The 17,783-nt window shown below is 44.3% G+C and overlaps 1 protein-coding gene and 1 pseudogene across 1 annotated transcript in view; one reads left to right on the top strand and one right to left on the bottom strand.

The window, feature by feature from the left end:
* The window catches only part of LOC126088366 (forkhead box protein B2-like), a 125,449-nt gene that overhangs the window by 59,158 nt on the left and 48,508 nt on the right, over positions 1 to 17,783 (top strand). The gene's annotated exons all lie outside the window — the stretch shown is intronic.
* LOC126089860 (5S ribosomal RNA) lies at positions 1,804 to 1,921 on the bottom strand (annotated as a pseudogene).

Genomic DNA, 17,783 nt, shown 5'->3' on the forward strand with positions numbered 1-17,783 from the left:
AACTTCCTGGCAGATTAAAACTGTGTGCGGGACCGAGACTCGAACTAGAGACCTTTGCCTTTCGTGGGCAAGTGCTCTACCAACTGAGCTACCCAAGCACGACTCACGGCCCGTCCTCACAGCTTTACTTCTGCCAGTACTTCGTCTCCTACACAGTTTTAATCTGCCAAGAAGTTTCATATCAGCGCACACTCCGCTGCAGAGTGAAAATCTCACTCTGGAAACATCCCCTAGGCTGTGGCTACGCCATGTCTCCGCAATGTCCTTTCTTTCAGGAGTGCTAATTCTGCAAGGTTCGCAGGAGAGCTTCTGTAAAGTTTTGAAGGTAGGAAACGAGGTACTGGCAGAAGTAAAGCTGTGAGGACGGGGTGTGAGTCGTGCTTCGGTAGCTCAGTTGGTAGAGTGCTTGCCCGCGAAAGGCAAAGGTCCCGAGTTCGGGTCTCGGTCGGGCACACAGTTTTAATCTGCCAAGAAGTTTCATATCAGCGCACACTCCGCTGGAGAGTGAAAAGCTCATTGTGGAAATTATAGAGTCATCACATACTAATTTACACATCGATGATATAGCTACACACACTATCTGATCAAAGGTATCCATATACCGACAGACGACATTAATATGGAGTGATTCCACCCTCCTCCTTTATGATGGCTGGACTTAGAATGTATGTAGAGGCGTGACAGCCCGTTCTTCCTCAAGAGAGGAACGCTAGGGTCTGGAGCGACTCATCCCAAAGGTGTTCCATTGTGCTCAAGCTGGAACGCTGGGCAGGCGAGTTCATTTCAGGGATAATATTCTCCACAGACCGTCGCCACACAGATGCTGCTTTATGACAGGGTGGACTGTTATGATGAATCAAACAGCCATCGCGTCCCATATGTTGCTCTATTGTACGCAGTACACAACGCTGGAAATTATCTTCATATCCTTCCGCATTTAGCGTTTCCTTACTCACAGTGAGGGCACCACACACGAACCACGAAATACACCTTATTCCGTAACACCATCTTGTCCGTACTTCATTGCTCTCACTACATATGATAGCAGGTTAATGTTCTCCGGGCAGTTGCCAAAACGAAGCCCTTCCATCATATTGCCCAACAGTATAGCGTGATTAGTCCCTTCAAATCACTCATTTCCATCGATCGTTCAGTGGCACCCCTCTTCTGATCAACTCAAGTGTCGCATTTTGAGAAGCTCCTCGTCCATTGTACCCCATTCTTCTTAACTCCCTATACGGAGTCTACGTGGAAGCTGGGCTGCTGTTAGAACTTCGGAACTCACGAGTGGTTCTTTCTGCTGTTTCCGCGAGGTTTTCTGCAACCACTATCCGCAATGCTCGACGGCCCTGTCTGTCAGGAAAAGAGGTCTGCCTGTTGTTACATTAGCTGTGGTTGTTTGTTTGCGTTTCCAATTCACAATCAGATCACGAATGGTCGACCTGAGCAGCTTTAGAGGGGTTGAAATGTCCCTGACAGATGTGTTACTTGGGTGACATCCAGTCTCTAATCAACGTTCGAAGTCACTGAGCTCGCCTGACCGACACATTCTGTTGTTGCAGCTATTCTACTGACAACGCAATACTAAAACTAAACTCCGCCAGAATACGCCATGAAGGCCCAACGGGTCCGACCGACCGCCGTGTCGTTCTCAGAACACAGGCGTCACTGGATGCGGATATGGAGGGGCATATAGTCAGCACACCGCTCTCCCGGCCGTATGTCAGTTTACGAGACCGGAGCCGTTGCTTCTTGATCATGTAGCTCCTCAGTTTGCCTTACAAGGGCTGAGAGCACCACGGTTGTCTACAGCGCTCGACAGACCGGATGGTCACCCATCCAACTGCTAGCCCACTCCTGCAGCGCTTAACTTCGGTGATCTGACGGGAACCGGTGTTACCACTGCGGCAAGGCCGTTGGCACAACGCAGACGCTGACGCTGGTGCAATTTAGACAAAATTGTCATACCTACGGTTCCTAGGGGGGTGAAGACTAGATATTACCATTCTTGTTGATTTGTCCTTGCTGGCGGAGCCTGTAAAAGAGGTAAACACAGTCTGATGGGCGATTGGTAAAACTTAATCCCTCAGCAGGTCAGGCCAACGCGTGTTTGGCCTGTGGTGAGGTTGTTGGCCCAGTCCTCCGATGAGCCGGTCGCGGGAGTGGCCGGCTTGCTCTTAGAACTTCTTGGCGCTGCTGCGAATCCTATCTCAGAGAGGCAGGATCCCGGTGTCCTCGTGGAGTTGGCGCGTCGAGTAGCGCCTTGGAAGATGCATGGCAGTCTTCAGCGACGATTCTGTATCCGCTGCAGAGTCACAATGTGAACATCTGCGGCTTCCCCCCCCCCCCCCCCCCCCCCCAGACCACAACCGCATACTCTAACAGTGGGCCGACCTATGTTAGGTATAGCGTGTGGTGGCAATGACGACTGCGGGTTTAGCAGCGGATACAGGGTGCGAAAGCGTCCTATTGCTATCCCTTTAACATCACGGACGTGCTGCTTCCAGGTGAGCCTGCGGTCTAGTGTTACCCCTAGGTATTTTGCCGACCCACTCCATGGGATAGGTTCTCCCAGGATTTCGACTGGCGTAAGCCCTGGCGGCAGAAGTCTTCGAGTGAAGACAACTGCCTGGATCGTGGCGTTGAATTTGAGCCGCCATTTTGTTGCCCACGACCCCAAGGCATCACACCCGCGTTGGAGGCGGTTTCTCAGCACTTGGGGGTTCATGCTGCGAATGAACAGGGCTGTATCATCCGCGTACAGCGCCAGTTCAACTCCTGCCACTTTCGGGGCGTCGGCAGTGTACAGGGAGTACAGAGAGGGGCCGAGTACCGACCACTGCGGCACTCCTGCACGTATCTGCCGGTCTGTGGCACAGCGCAGTAGTGCCCGCCTCCTTTTATAGCGGTGGGTCTGTTTCTCGTGACATCTAATGGCTACTTGCGCATTACATAGCGGTGACCGGAGAAACATATCACCCAGTGTGTATAAGCTAATTTCGCTTCAAGCGCGACTACTCCGTACTACAACCGCTCATTCGTTTGATCAGTTTGGCTCATGAAGTATATATTTTTAAAAACTTGTTGAGTAATCAAGTACGCCGCGCGGAATTAGAAGAGCGGTCTAAGGCGCTGCAGTCATGGACTCGGCGGCTGGTCCCATCGGAGGTTCGAGTCCTCCCTTGGGTGTGTGTGTTTGTCCTTAGGATAATTTAGATTAATTAGTGTGTAAGCTTAGGGACTGATGACCTTAGCAGTTAAGTCCCATAAGATTTCACACACATTTGAACAGTAATCAAGTACATAGTATATTATGCATCAATGGTACAGATACACACACTGAGATGACAAAAGTCATGGGATACCTGTTAATACCGTGTCCAGGCTTCTTTTACCCGGCGTGGTGCATCAAATCGAAGTTGCACGGACTCAATAAGTCGTGGAAAGTCCACTGCAGAGATATTGAGCCATGCTGCATCTATAGCCGTCCACAATTGCGATAGTATTTGCCGATGCAGGATTTTGTGCACGAGATGACCTCTCGATTTTGTCCCATAAATATTCGATGGAATTCATGTCGGATGGTCTGTCCAGAATGTTCCTCAAACCACTAGCGAACAACTATGGCTCTGTGACTTGGCGCAATGTCATCAATAAAAATTCTATCGTTGTTTGCGAACATGAACTTCATGAATGGCTGCAAATGGTCTCCAAGTGCTCGAACATAACTGTTTACAGCCAATGATCGGTTCTGTTGGACCAGAGGAAAAGTCTTTCATTCCTTGTGTACGTGGTGCTACCGCCAACTGTATATTCGCATATCGCTATCCCACGAATTTTGTCACCTCGCTGTATGTGAGGACTAACAAGAAAGTGTGACCATAAAAATAACGACTTTTGTCGTGCATATATCTATTTCGTAGCTGTTATCAGCTTATACCAAAGGTATCGAATGTGAAGCGGAGGGACAGTCGGAAAACAAAGCCCTGCCTCCAAGAGAAAGTTCGTCCAAACGTGTATTAAAATGCGAGCGTGGAGGGGGCGGCATTTCGGCGGCAGATGCTTCAATCAGCGCTTTTTAATAGCAGTGGCGGTGGCGGCAGTACACAACGGGAGGGAAACAAGTTGCGGCCTGGCCCGTATTATATAATCCGTTAAAGCGCCGAGAGCCGAAATTACACGTCTGCGGCGGCGGCCGTGGGAATACACCACGTGGCGCACGCTCTACTCTGCCTCCTTCCAGAGCGCGGCGGCTGGATAATTGTCAGCTGCTGCTGCATCCGTGATGACTCACAGTTTACACCAGTTGTTCTTGCCAAGCGTAACAGACAAAGCGATAAATGTGGGACGGGAATTACGTTGTACATTTTAAAGCATCTGGGTCCCGACTAAAAACAACGGCGTAGTTCCAACTTGTTTGCAAGAGAACCAGAAGCTAATGTCCATTATCTGTCAGACAACTGCTCATTGTGAGAGGCTAACCACTGCTTGGATTTAAGCGCCAGTTTGACTAACTTGAGTGGTAGTTCTTGTGCTGCTCACAGTTCGTTACGTGTCGGTATTCCTGCCGTGCTGTATCAGAAGGAGCAACATTACGAAACCAGTGGAGGGCTGTGTCCGCATTCACCTACTCTTTGCTCTAAGAGCCCGTTCACTTTTTTCATGTATTGTTGAGGTGCAGAAAACGTTAAATGTGGAAAGAGGCCAGATGTTGTGCAGGCATAAATACTTCAAAAGTATAAAACACATTTATTAACAACAGAATTCAATGCATCAAAGAGCACCACTAAAAGTAAAACACAGGGAAAATGACTAACTCTCATTTACGAATTAACTTAATATCTAGAATAACATGCCAAACAGTGAAATTCCTGGCCTTCAAATTAATTTTAGCCTTGCAATAACAAGATCAGCACAAAGTAACAGTCAAACACATCGCTGATAACTGTATAAGCTGGAAGGAATGACAAGAAAAATAAAATAGCCAGCTTGTACATCAGGGAAAAAATTCAGAATTAAACCAAATAGAGCTGACACACCAGGCCCCAAAACTAATTCAAATATAGCTAATGAACAAGAGAAATAGTAAGTAGATATTAGGGCACAGTGAATCAGACTATATGATGCTAGGTCATAGGACAAAATAAATTAGACTAGTAATTCACCCAAGGCCAGCAATCTCAAAGCCAAGAAGGTGAAACAGTTGAAAGACATACATTGTCTTTTGTACCTCTTTCATTGACTATAGATCCCATTAACTTAACTAGAAATCGTGTTAACGTTTGCCTGTTTTCAGTTCTTTAGGGTAACACTTTCGTTTTATTGTATTTTTAAGTGGCTTCTCTGATCAATAACTTCTAAAATAAAAAAATAACCGGATTAACGAACAACGGTGCATTTCTGTGTGGCCTGCGTGACTAGTAGAGCATGGAGAAACTGTCCTTCCAGCCAAAGTTTTAGTTGAGTCTTTTCATTGGCTCTTCAGATATCTTGGGAGAAGTTTTTTAAAGCATCTGATAGCGCAAGAGCTCTGCACAAGATCTAATTGGACTAGATCATAATGCAGAAAAGCGTGACACTGGACTGGCCAGTTAGGACTGCGAAAACACGGGCATGGAGCGGTCATTTTCGCTTGCTAGAAGCTAAACAGGTTTGGGGTCATGGAGAGAGCAGTTCAGATAGCCATGGGATCTCGGAGTGTGCAGTCATATATCTATGTTGTTGTATAAAGTTCAGAGTGTGCTCGGGGGAGTATCAGAGATTATGAAAAATAACTTTATTCAGAATACAGTCAGTAATAGTGCGAATTTATAGGGACTATTGTCGATGCTGAAGGGTATCAGATAGATATTGGGCGTTGCATAAATCAGGTCTTTGTCGAATGGAGCAGATGACTGATGGAAGTCAACAGAAGTTGCTACCGTGGCGGGGCTGCTTCATTCAGCGAGAAGAAATGATAAGAAACATATAATTATAAGCGTGGTTAACGAGGGGAATGAGGAGTGAATTTAGAGTTCTTCTTTCAGTTCGCGTAAGTGTCCACTTCGATCTTTCACATACCGGAATGATCCATACTTGTATTATCTACCAATGCTTTAACTAGTGGTGCTTTACTTAATCACTGCATGATTGATCTTACATGCTCTGTAGTGCGGGCCGCTCTGGCCTCATAAAAAAGTTCCTAAGCAATTAGGGAACGATGATGTGATGTGATGTTTTTCTGAAGGTACACTGCGCTTATAGTGTGCTGTTGGCGATAAAGCAGGGGCGCAGTTTTGACCAATTGGTTTCTGTAACATCCACTCGTGGGAGTCAATGGAAGACGTATCTGAGGCCGCTTTAATCCCATGTAAACATCCACCACGTGAGAACATCCTTTCTGTCAGTCAGGACTTATCCCTCTTGGCAAGTGGGATAACGGGCCTCATGATTCTTGTTGTACTTCTACATTGCTACTGAAATATTAGCCCACTGGACAAAATACTTCTATTAGTCACCCCTTAAATAAACACTTTAATCGGTTTTTGGCCCTGTGATAATACAAAACTGTTCCATAACCATGTGATTTCCTCCCCCCCCCCTCCCCCTGTTGATGAGCCAATACAGTGAAGTGGTGTCTGAAGGAGAATGGCAGACAGGAGCTATCATGTCTGAACTTGCCCAGGACCATACTGTGAATACAGCTGGCCGATTTGTTGCTGACCAAAACGACCGCAACAAATGGTGTATCGCTCACAGCCATGTAACACGACATAACAACATTTGTAGCAATAATCTAACAGACAAGGTCCGGAGACGAGCGTCACTCCTTCACGATGACACGCGGTTTCAGATGCTACCTTAATGACTCCAGTCAGTCAATATAGGTCAATATCAACCAGTTTATGAGCGAAACTTGCGAAGTGAGTTGCCTGCAATGGACATATGGAGTCGGAGACGTGGCATTGTTCACACCGGGACAATGGACCAAAGAACGCAGAATATCGGTGATAGTTCACTGTGCATGTATAGTGGTCCAAAGAGTCTCAATTTTGACTCTTTTCAAACAATGCAAGATGTCGGTGCACAGACTGTCCAATGAGGCGTTTAACCAACACTGTCTGGAGGGTATAGTTCAGACTGGAGGTGAGTCTGTCTTGTTTTGAGGATAGTTTTCGTATCATTACTTGGCCATCTCATTCAAGTTACCGTAAATGTGTACCAGGATGTTGTTTTCTAGATTCTCGGCGAAGATGTGTTACTCTTTCTTCTGCACGTTTCCATGAGGAACATTAAATGAGCTAAAGTGGAGACTGATTGAGTTAACTACATAACGTGTTTCAATGAATTAAAAGCAAAAGTGATTCTTTAAGCAGATTCAAGTTCAACGAACTCACAAGCACTAGGAAATTTTCTAACACTGAGAGGGTAGATACATGTTTGCCTTCGCAATTCATAATAAGTTTAGGACACGAAACTTGCAAAAACTTATACGTGGAATGCGAACACCACAATAATGAATTAGCAGCAAATCTTTCCAATGAGAACCGCTTCGAATAACCATTAATAATTTAAAGCTCTCACCAGTAATTGCAAACCCGTCTCGCCGCATATAACGTCCAGCAACCGACGACTCGAACACAACGGACAGATTGAGTCAAAGCGAACTGTAAGCATGTTCTTTTAATTGTTAGCACTCTGACAGGCTGAAAGGATAAGGGAAGCATCAGAAGTGATTATTTCTCCACCACATTTCAGAAAAACATATATATCGACACTGGTAGCAGAGACGTCTTTGCTAGGTATCAGCAAAAATAAGTTCGCGAGTTACTGAAGAAAAGCTGTCGACAAACTGAAAGTGGCCTTTAACAGGAAACTTTCAGAAGCAGTTCGTAGTAGCTAATGTCGTGCTAGCGACGCCGCTTAACCATGCATGTGATGTGTATGGATACTATGGCGTTTTGTAGAGGCCAGAAAGTAATGTCGTTCAGTGCCCCCAAAACCATTTTAATCTACTTCGAGTCCAAACAAGCTAGAATCTAGATCTATCCATCTTACAGTATGTGGCGGAAAAAACTTGACGTATCACTATCGTTTCCTTGCTTTCTGTTCACGGATGGTTCGCTAAAAGAGCGTCGATCGACAAGCGTCCATATCACTTCAAGTTTCTCTGGTTTTCTCGAGGCTGACATTAGCGAAATGTGTGAGTGTGTTCGCGGAGGGGGTGGGGGAGAGGGGGAGAGACACAGTATGTTCCCCGACTCTTCTTGGAACGTTAGCGTTGGAGTTGAAGTTCAATGCGTACCTATGTGACGCTCTCGTGTTTGCTAATCGCTGTCCACCACGAGACACTTCGAGTTTCTTTGAATCTTATCTCTTTCCTCCATTAATTCTTCCCAGTAACGCTCTCAGAATGTCAGACAATACTAACGAATCGGTCGAATCATGATTTTTCAAGCTACCTCTTTCTTGGATGGGTTATAGTATTTTCTTAAAAATTTTCCAGTAATCTCAGTGTACCATCTGCTTACCACGAAATTAACTTTATTTGGTTATTCCTTGTCCGATAGCTGGATACGCATATTTCTAGATGTTTCACGGCTGTTTCTTTTTCTAACGATTCTTCGTCAATCGTGTAATCGAAGAAAAATCGGATTTCTTGCTTGTTTGTAATGCTTGTGTATTACTGTCGCTGAGTGCCCGGCGTTGCCCAGGCAGGTATTTACTCCAGTCTTCTGGTGGTTCGTCTCGTCCTTCCTCCTCTCTCTGTCCGCCACCTCCTCCCACGCTCTCCCACTCTCCTCCCCCCCCCCACCCCTCACTGTCCATTTTCTCATACTCCCCCCTCTCTCTATCCATTTCCTCCTCTTCCCTCTCTCTGTCCATCTCCTCTTCCCCGTCTCTGTCCATCTGCTGCCCACCATCTCTATCCATCTCCTCCTCTTTACTTTCTCTGTTCATGACCTCCCCTCTTATCTCTCTACACCTCCTCCCGCTCTCTGTCCACATCTCTCTCTCTCTCTGTCCATATCCTCCTCTCCTCTATATGTGTTCATCTCTTCCTTCTCATTTTCCGTCTCTCCGTCTCCTGCTCTCCCACCCTTCACTGTCTGTTTCCTTCATCTCAGGAGGAGGTTGGTGCTCTTGCTACCACAACATTTCTTTCCAGACAGTAAGTAACATGTGTACCAGATTGTTTGAAATGGATTCTGGAGTTTAGAAAGAGCTTTTTACACGCGGCTTCACCCATGTGCGCGCATGTCACATATATTTCACATATGTTTAACGTATTTCACACTTGTTTGTATACATATTTCAACTGTATCTCTAGAGAATTTCTTCGCCATGGAGTTTCGTTTTCAGGCATCTTAATGTTTAGGACGTTTTATCTCCAGAACTATGTGTCATACAGTACCATAATTTTTCAGGTACTTTCAGTATTATAAGTGAATACTGTCTGTAAAACGTATCGCGAATAGAATCGATAGAAAAGAAGTAACAAATTAGAACGTCATGCCTGATGCGTCAGTTTTACTGCAGTAAAATTTTCTCCTTTCAATATTTTGTGAAGGGGCGTCACCCAGAAAAGGTTTCACGAGGGTTTGAAACTATGTGAAAGGTTTTTTGCAAGTGGCTAAGTGCCCTCATTCTCATATACTGGATTAATAAAGTCTGGGTATTGTCGTGTCGTGAGCTATACATATTTTTCACCTCCACCCCCATCATAGGTAAGTGGTTCTACCCCCACAGCACTTCTTTCCACACAGTAAGTGATGTGTGTACCATGTTTTGTTCAAATGAATCCAATAGTTTAGGAGGAGATGTGGAACTTATGTACAAACATACATCCATTTTTGTAGTATGTATGGATTTATTTATGTCGGCGAAGAACTGCTAGAAACTGCACCAAGTGGCGATTCTTTGGACGTTTTCCTTGATTTCGTTAGAGTTTTGTGATGTTGAGACTTTTCTACTTATGGAGACATTATCCGCAACAGCCTTATGGAGGTGCCCAAGTTATCACTCAGATCTTTTACGTATATCGTGAACAATAGACGGTGTACAATACTTCGTACGGTTATTAACCTACACACCTCACGATACCTTATACGTGAAAACGAAATGTCCAGCTGGGAAGATAGTGCAATATTCAGTAAATTTATATTTTGTGCGAGAGGCGAAAGTGAGAAACTGTATAGAACGTTACCGTGAGAGGAAACGATTAAAACAACGTTCATTCACCCAAATTTAGGTTTTCCTTGATTTCCCTATGTCGATTAAGACAAATTCAGGGATGTTTACTTCCTCTTTCTTCCAAAATGCGAGTCTGTGCTCCGTCTCTGTTGACAATGTTTCCGACGTGTTGTTAAACGTTAATCTTCCATCTCTCCTCCATTATCTCGAATTCCATCAGGAAGTGAAAGACTATGACATCAATCTGGACGTCATTGCCTGAATTTTTAGCGTGGATGAACAGAATAAGTTCCATAAAATCGGCGTTTTAGGACGCCTGTTTATTCATTAAGAGGAGAGTTTCGGTTTCTGTAATGGCAGTACTACGCAGGGTTGAAACTTTTACATAGTTCTACAATCGAATGCTGTCAAGCCCTTACGTATTCGTATCCATCCCACGACCCCTGCTGTAAAGGGGAAATATCCGTACTGTTTCCAATGAACTCGTGTAGTAGACATGTGTATCGTACTGATGTCGGACTATTTCATTAGCCGGCCGCGGTGGTCGATCGGTTCTAGGCACTTCAGTCCGGGGCCGCGCGGCTGCTACGGTCGCAGGTTCGAATCCTGCCTCGGGCATGTATGTGTATGATGTCCTTAGTTTTAAGTAGTTCTAAGTCTAGGGGACTGATGACCTCAGATGTTAAGTCCGATAGTGCTTAGTGCCATCTGAACCATTTGAACTATTTCATTACTGCGGAATTGTAGACAGAGTTACTAGTATGTGACAAACTAAAACTATAAACCAGACTATGATTCGAAACTTGTTTTCTGCATTCAGCCGGCCGAGGTGGCCGAGCGGTTCTAGGCGCTACAGTTTGGAACCGCGCGACCGCTACGGTCGCAGGTTCGACTCCTACCTCGGGCATGGATGTGTGTGATGTCCTTAGGTTAGTTAGGTTTAGGTAGTTCTAAGTTCTAGGGGACTGATGACCTCAGAAGTTAAGTCCAATCGTGCTCAGAGCCATTTGAACTATTTCTCCATTCCACAAACACTGACTGCCAAATGAACACCCCTCTTGAACTGACTCTAAACATGCCTGCAGACTTTGTAAAAAATTCCAGTTTAAAAACTTGTATTCATACCGCAAACGAGTGCGTCAGTTTGACACAAAACTAAAAAAGCCAATAGTCTGCGAATGTCGATAGAAACACGCTGGTAGGCTATAATTAAAAAAAAATTGGTGTCATATGTAGAAACTCTAATTTCAGCTCATTGTAGTTTTGTAAGGCACTAATTATGTCGTAGTAGTTTGGACGCATTATTATGAAACATTTTTATTTCTTTTTTTCCGCCATTAGTCAATTTGACATGAAGTTCATTCCCTCTGCGAGATTAAGTGGTGCTGAATGTTCTTGGTCAGCAGTGTAGCTCCTTTCTTATGCAAATTTCATTGGTACGCACGCGTGTAAATTTTACGTCAGCATCAACTGATCCACGAATGAATGGTGCGTGGCTGCAGATTGGCAAATGTTTTCTGTTTCTTTTGTTTATTCATCGTAAATAGCGAGAATTAAAAAAAAGTACAGCGCAAAAGTGCTAACAGTAGATGAGTGAGACGTGCAGCTTTACCGGACATTTATACGCGTCCAGACTCATGTGATTTATTACTGGTGGTGGTTGTTACTGTTGTAAGGAAAGCACCACTTCAAGAGAAAAAAAAAGATAAGATCGCAGGACTGTGAAGTAATTTGTAAGCCTCGGTGTCTTTTTGCTCCCACAACCTTGCAGTTACCGTGGTGTTCGTCATACGCGGAACAAACGACAACCTCTGCAAATGTCACATTCATCATTAAAAATATACAGCTGCAGTAGTGATTTATGTGCTGCGCACAGGTCACTTTCCAGTCATTCAACCGCAGGTGAGATAAAATAAACATAAAAAGAAGGAAGTATAATAATGATTTACTGACATGCAGGTATGCGAAGGACTGTAGACATTGACAGAAACTTGTGTGTACAACGCATCGCACGAAGACGGCGACCATCGTCTTCTAAATACTTCCTTACTTAATCAATCTCGCCCACATCTCCTTCGCAGTGTAGACGACATAAGGGATCAGTATCTTTACCCGTCCGCACTGCAGGTATCGCCATTTTTTTCAACGACTCTTTCCTGTATACACTGTCACAGATATGTACACCTAATTAGGCATACCACTATCGTTAAATCCAGCCTAGTCTTCAAAGATGGGATGTCTAGGTAACCTGCTTTCTCGGATCACTAGACAAACAATTTAAACAAATCGTATTAATGAGTTTTATTACGAAATGTAAGTGACAATACGTATTTTGGAGAATTACATACATGTGTCGCAAGCAAAGGGCAACATGCAAAATAATCAACATTCCTCAGTGTATATAATTCCTAAGTTGCTGCTATACAAGTACTTAATGTTGATGCTACTATTCGACCGGCCGCGTCCAGTAGGGCGCGGCGCTTATGCCCTCTTCGCATAGAGGCCGCTGCTGTTGCGTTGTCGTCCTGAAGAGGGCTCAGTCAGCGTGCTACTGGCTGACCTGCACCCACGGCCGTCGCTGCTCTATAGTTCCCGACTGGCGTGCCGGCGCTTGACTTTACTCCGTAACAACTTTGATTATTATTTGATTTTAATAAAAGCTTCCGAAATGAATTCGGCTTACTGTAAGTGATCATCGTTACTAGTGCGTCTGTATCATATAGTACAGTTAAACAGGGACAGTGTTATGTTATACCCAATAGTGCGTAGCCCTGTAATTGAATTGTTGTCAGTCGGAATAACTGCAGTCTAGTTTAAGAAGAAGAAGAATAAATGCTTGCACGTAGAACATTATATACAAATTCCCATTCCAAATATGCACAACGCACAACCCACAACAACAAACACAACAAGATTAAACAGATTAAACACAGTTAAACTAAGCTGATTTTGTAGAGTGCAGCGATTAGAATAAGTTAAGCGATTGAATAATACTTCTATTATAAAGGGCGTAAATAGTGAGCATATACAGGATGGTCCATTGACAGTGACCGGGTCTAATATCTCACGAAATAAGCACCAAACGATAAAACTACGTAGAACGAAACTCGTCTAGCTTGAAGGGGGAAACCAGATGGCGCTATGGTTGGCCCGCTAGATGGCACTGCCATAGGTCAAACAGATCCAACTGCGTTTTTTCAAATAAGAACACCCATTTTTTATTACATATTCGTGTACTACGTAAAGAAGTATGAATGTTTTAGATGGACCACTTTTTTCGCTTTGTGATAGATGACGCTGTAATAGTCACAAACGTATAAGTACGTGGTATCACGTAACATTCCGTCATTGCGGACGGTATTTGCTTACCCGTGTTAAAATGGACCGTTTACCAAAAGGTCGATATCGTGTTGATGTATGGCTACTGTGATCAAAATGCCCAACGGGCGTGTGCTATGTATGCTGCTCGGTATCCTGGACGACATCATCCAAGTGTCCGGAGCGTTCGCCGGATAGTTACGTTATTTAAGGAAACAGGAAGTGTTCAACCACATGTGAAACGCCAACCAGGACCTGCAACAAATGATGGTAGCCAAGTAGGTGTTATAGCTGCTGTTGTGGCTAATCCACACATCGGTAGTAGAGAAATTGCCCGAGAATCGGGAATCTCAAAAACGTCGGTGTTGAGAATGGTACATCAACATCGATTGCACCCGTACCATATTTCTATGCACCAGGAATTGCATGGCAACGACTTTGAACGTCGTGTACAGTTCTACCACTGGGCACAAGAGAAATTACGGGACGATGACAGATTTTTTTGCACGCGTTCTATTTAGCGACGAAGCGTCATTCACCAACAGCGGTAACGTAAACCGGCATAACATGCACTATTGGGAACGGAATATCCACGATGGCTGCGACAAGTGGAACATCAGCGACCTTGGCGGGTTAATGTATGGTGCGGAATTATGGGAGGAAGGATTATTGGCCCCCATTTTATCGATGGCAATCTAAATGGTGCAATGTATGCTGATTTCCTACGTAATGTTCTACCGATGTTACTACAAGATGTATTACTGCATGACAGAGTGGCGATGTACTTCCAACATGATGGATGTCCCGCACATAGCTCGCTAGCGTATGAAGCGGTATTGAACAGCATATTTCATGACAGGTGGATTGGTCGTCGAAGTACCATACCATGTCCAGCACGTTCACCGGATCTGACGTCCCCGGATTTCTCTCTGTGGGAAAAGTTGTAGGATATTTGCTATGATGATTCACCGACAACACCTGACAACATGCCTCAGCGCATTGTCAATGCATGTGCGAACATTACGGAAGGCGAACTACTCGCTGTTGAGAGGAATGTCGTTACACGTAGTGCCAAATGCATTGAGGTTGAAGGACATCATTTTGAGCATTTATTGCATTAATGTGGTATTTACAGGTAATCACGCTGTAACAGCATGCGTTCTCAGAAATGATAAGTTCACAAAGGTACATGTGTCACATTGGAACAACCGATATAAAATTTTCAAACGTACCTACGTTCCGTATTTTAATTTAAAAAACCTACCTGTAACCAACTGTTCATCCAAAATTGTGAGCCATACGTTTGTGACTATTACAGCGTTATCTGTCACAAAGCGAAAAAAGTGGTCCAACTAAAACATTCATATTTCTTTATGTGCTACACGAATATGTAATAAAAAATGGGGGTTTCTATTTAAAAAAAACGCATTTGATACCCGTTTGACCTATGGCAGCGCCATCTAGCGGGCCAACCATAGCGCCATATGGTTTCCCCCTTCAAGCTACAAAAGTTTCGTGCTTTTTAGCTTTTTGGTTTGACGCTTATTTCGTGTGATATTTGGCCCGGTCACGATCAATAGACCACCCTGTATACACAGATGCGACAAATATCTTGTCGGACCTCCTTTTCTGGGAGTAGTAAAGCAAAGCGACGTGAAGCGGACTCAACAAGTCGTTGCAAATCCCACGCAGAAATATTGAGCCATGCTGCCTCTGTAGTCGCCCATGACTGCCGGTGCAGGGCTTTGTACACGAACTAACCCCTCGATTATATCCCATAAATGTCGAACTGTTCAGGATGTTCTTCAAACCAATCGTCGACAGTTGCGTCCCGTTGACATGGAGCATTGCTATCCATAAAAAAAATCCATTGTGTTTGCGGACATGAAGTTCATGAACGGCAGCGATCATATTCATTTCTAACCAATGATCGGTTCAATTGAACGGAGAATGAAGTACACTCCATGTAAACAGAGCCCTCACCATCATGGCGCCACCAACGACTTGCACATTTTCTTGCTGAAAACTTGGGTCCATTGCTCCGTGGGGTCTGCGCCACACTCTAGTCTTACCAGCGGCTCTTACCAACTGAAATCGGGACTCATATGACCAGGCCATTTAGGGTCCAACCGATACGGTCACTAGTCCAGGGCCGGCTGGGGTGGCCGAGCGGTTCTAGGCGCTACAGTCTGGAACCGCGCGACCGCTACGGTCGCAGGTTCGAATCCTGCCTCGGGCATGGATGTGTGTGTGTTGTCCTTAGGTTAGTTAGGTTTAAGTAGTTCTAAGTTGTAGGGGACTGATGACCTCAGAAGTTAAGTCCCGTAGTGCTCAGAGCCATTTGAACTAGTCCACGAGACGCGATTATGACTATGTCGTGCTGTTAGCAAAGACAATCGTGTCGGTAGCCTGGTGGCATGGCCCATTAACGCCAAATCGCAGCACTGCTTCAACGGATACGTTTGCCGTACGTCCCACATTGATTTCTGCGGTTATTTCACGTTGAGTAGCTTGTCTGTTAACACTGACAGTGCAGATCGTGGACCACAGCTTTGTGCGTTGTGAGAAGTAACGCCTGAAATTGCGTATTATCGGCACATTCTTGACACTGTGGATCTCGGAATATTGAATTCCCTGACGATTTCAGAAATAGAATATCGCATGTGTTTGCTCCAACTATCATTACGTGTTCAAAGGTTGTTAATTGTCACTTTAATACAAATGACAGATCCGCCAACGCACTGTCCTTTTATAGCTTGTGCACGCGATACTACCGCCATTTGCATATGTGCATATCAATATCCTATGACTTTTATCACCTCAGAGCAATTGTTACAAAAATGTCATGTAGTACGTCGCGTCAGAGGAACAGATTTGCAAGTCACAGCGAATAAAAAGTCCTTTACGTGCAATAAAGCAATAATTTCAGCATGTTGTTTTCTTCTAGGGAATTACGTCATATGCGCGTGTATAGTTAAAAATGGGGTGTTAGAATAACCTTGACAACACCAACGGCTTACCATCGTAGTTGTGCTGCAGATAAAGCAGGTAGTCTTCTTCACTCGCACGACCGATTTTGGCCGCTTTCCATAAGTTACCGTAGAAAACTGTGGTGGAAAACTGACACCACAGCGTAATTACAATACTGATGCTTCATTTTTATGTAAGTACAGATATATTTTCGACAAATGGTGCCTTGACACTTACAATTGTTCCTCTTGTGTCTGTTTAGTCACCAGCAAATAATTTTCGTTGTATTTATACATTGATCTCCAGCAATATAAACATGTACAAGAATGTATAAACACCTGAGGATGGACACACACCCGAAACAGATTGTGTGATGAATAAGTAATCTTTTATTGTGACTGGTAGGGGAAATTTTCACTACACAGAATTATGTGTAACTTTCATGTGCAATAGCAGAATATGTACGTTGGAAGTGCTGCATGCAAATGCAGTCCATGATGATGCCTTGAGGCGAGAAGCATCAGGCGAAACAAGTACCGCCTTCATTCAGTTGCATACAGAATGTCTTATCCCAAAAATCATTCATGTAATATTAATAGGAACAAAGGAACGAGAGTTCGTCATTGTTAAATATGTAAGATAGATTTCTTTTGACTCATTGTAAAACGTGTGTTTTGACCGTGTCGTTATATTAGTTAAGGCACTGCTATTTTGTTTAGACATATAAACAGTAATACTGCATCTTATAACACTCACGGCCCAGTTACGTTAATGTGACCACAGCCTATGTTCGACGTCAGCGTGCAGTAACCATTCACAAGTGACAGTTGGCAGCACTAACTGTGGAGAATACATTAAAGGCGTTAGATGGACGCGGAGAATAGCGCAGTATATTTCGTAATGCGGAAACGGAGCGAGATATCTGACGTACAAAAGGGCATGATCATGGCTTTCAGGCCAATGGTGGAAGCATTTGCGAAAAGGCTAAGTATGTAAAGTGTTCGATTGCCGCCCTGATTTAAGTATACTGCGTATGTGTTCAACAGAGATGTGAACCCAAGTCCTTGACTTTCACGAACAGTAGTTCCACATTACCAGTTATGCGATCCAACGGATTTATATAGGCTTGCCCGTTTTCCATCGAAACTCTTCATGGAGCTGTGGATAAACCGAACTTTGTGCTAACTTCATTCGCTTAAGGGAAGTAGTCTCGTAGCAATTACTTTCCGACAACTTTCTGTTACCATACTTCTTTTTCGTGTACGTGTCATTCCTTAGGTAGATCGAGCTCTTTGGGTAATGACGTATGAAAACCCGGGAAC

The sequence above is a fragment of the Schistocerca cancellata genome, chromosome 6, assembly GCF_023864275.1.
Source record: "Schistocerca cancellata isolate TAMUIC-IGC-003103 chromosome 6, iqSchCanc2.1, whole genome shotgun sequence".
In the NCBI taxonomy this organism is placed as follows: domain Eukaryota; kingdom Metazoa; phylum Arthropoda; class Insecta; order Orthoptera; family Acrididae; genus Schistocerca; species Schistocerca cancellata.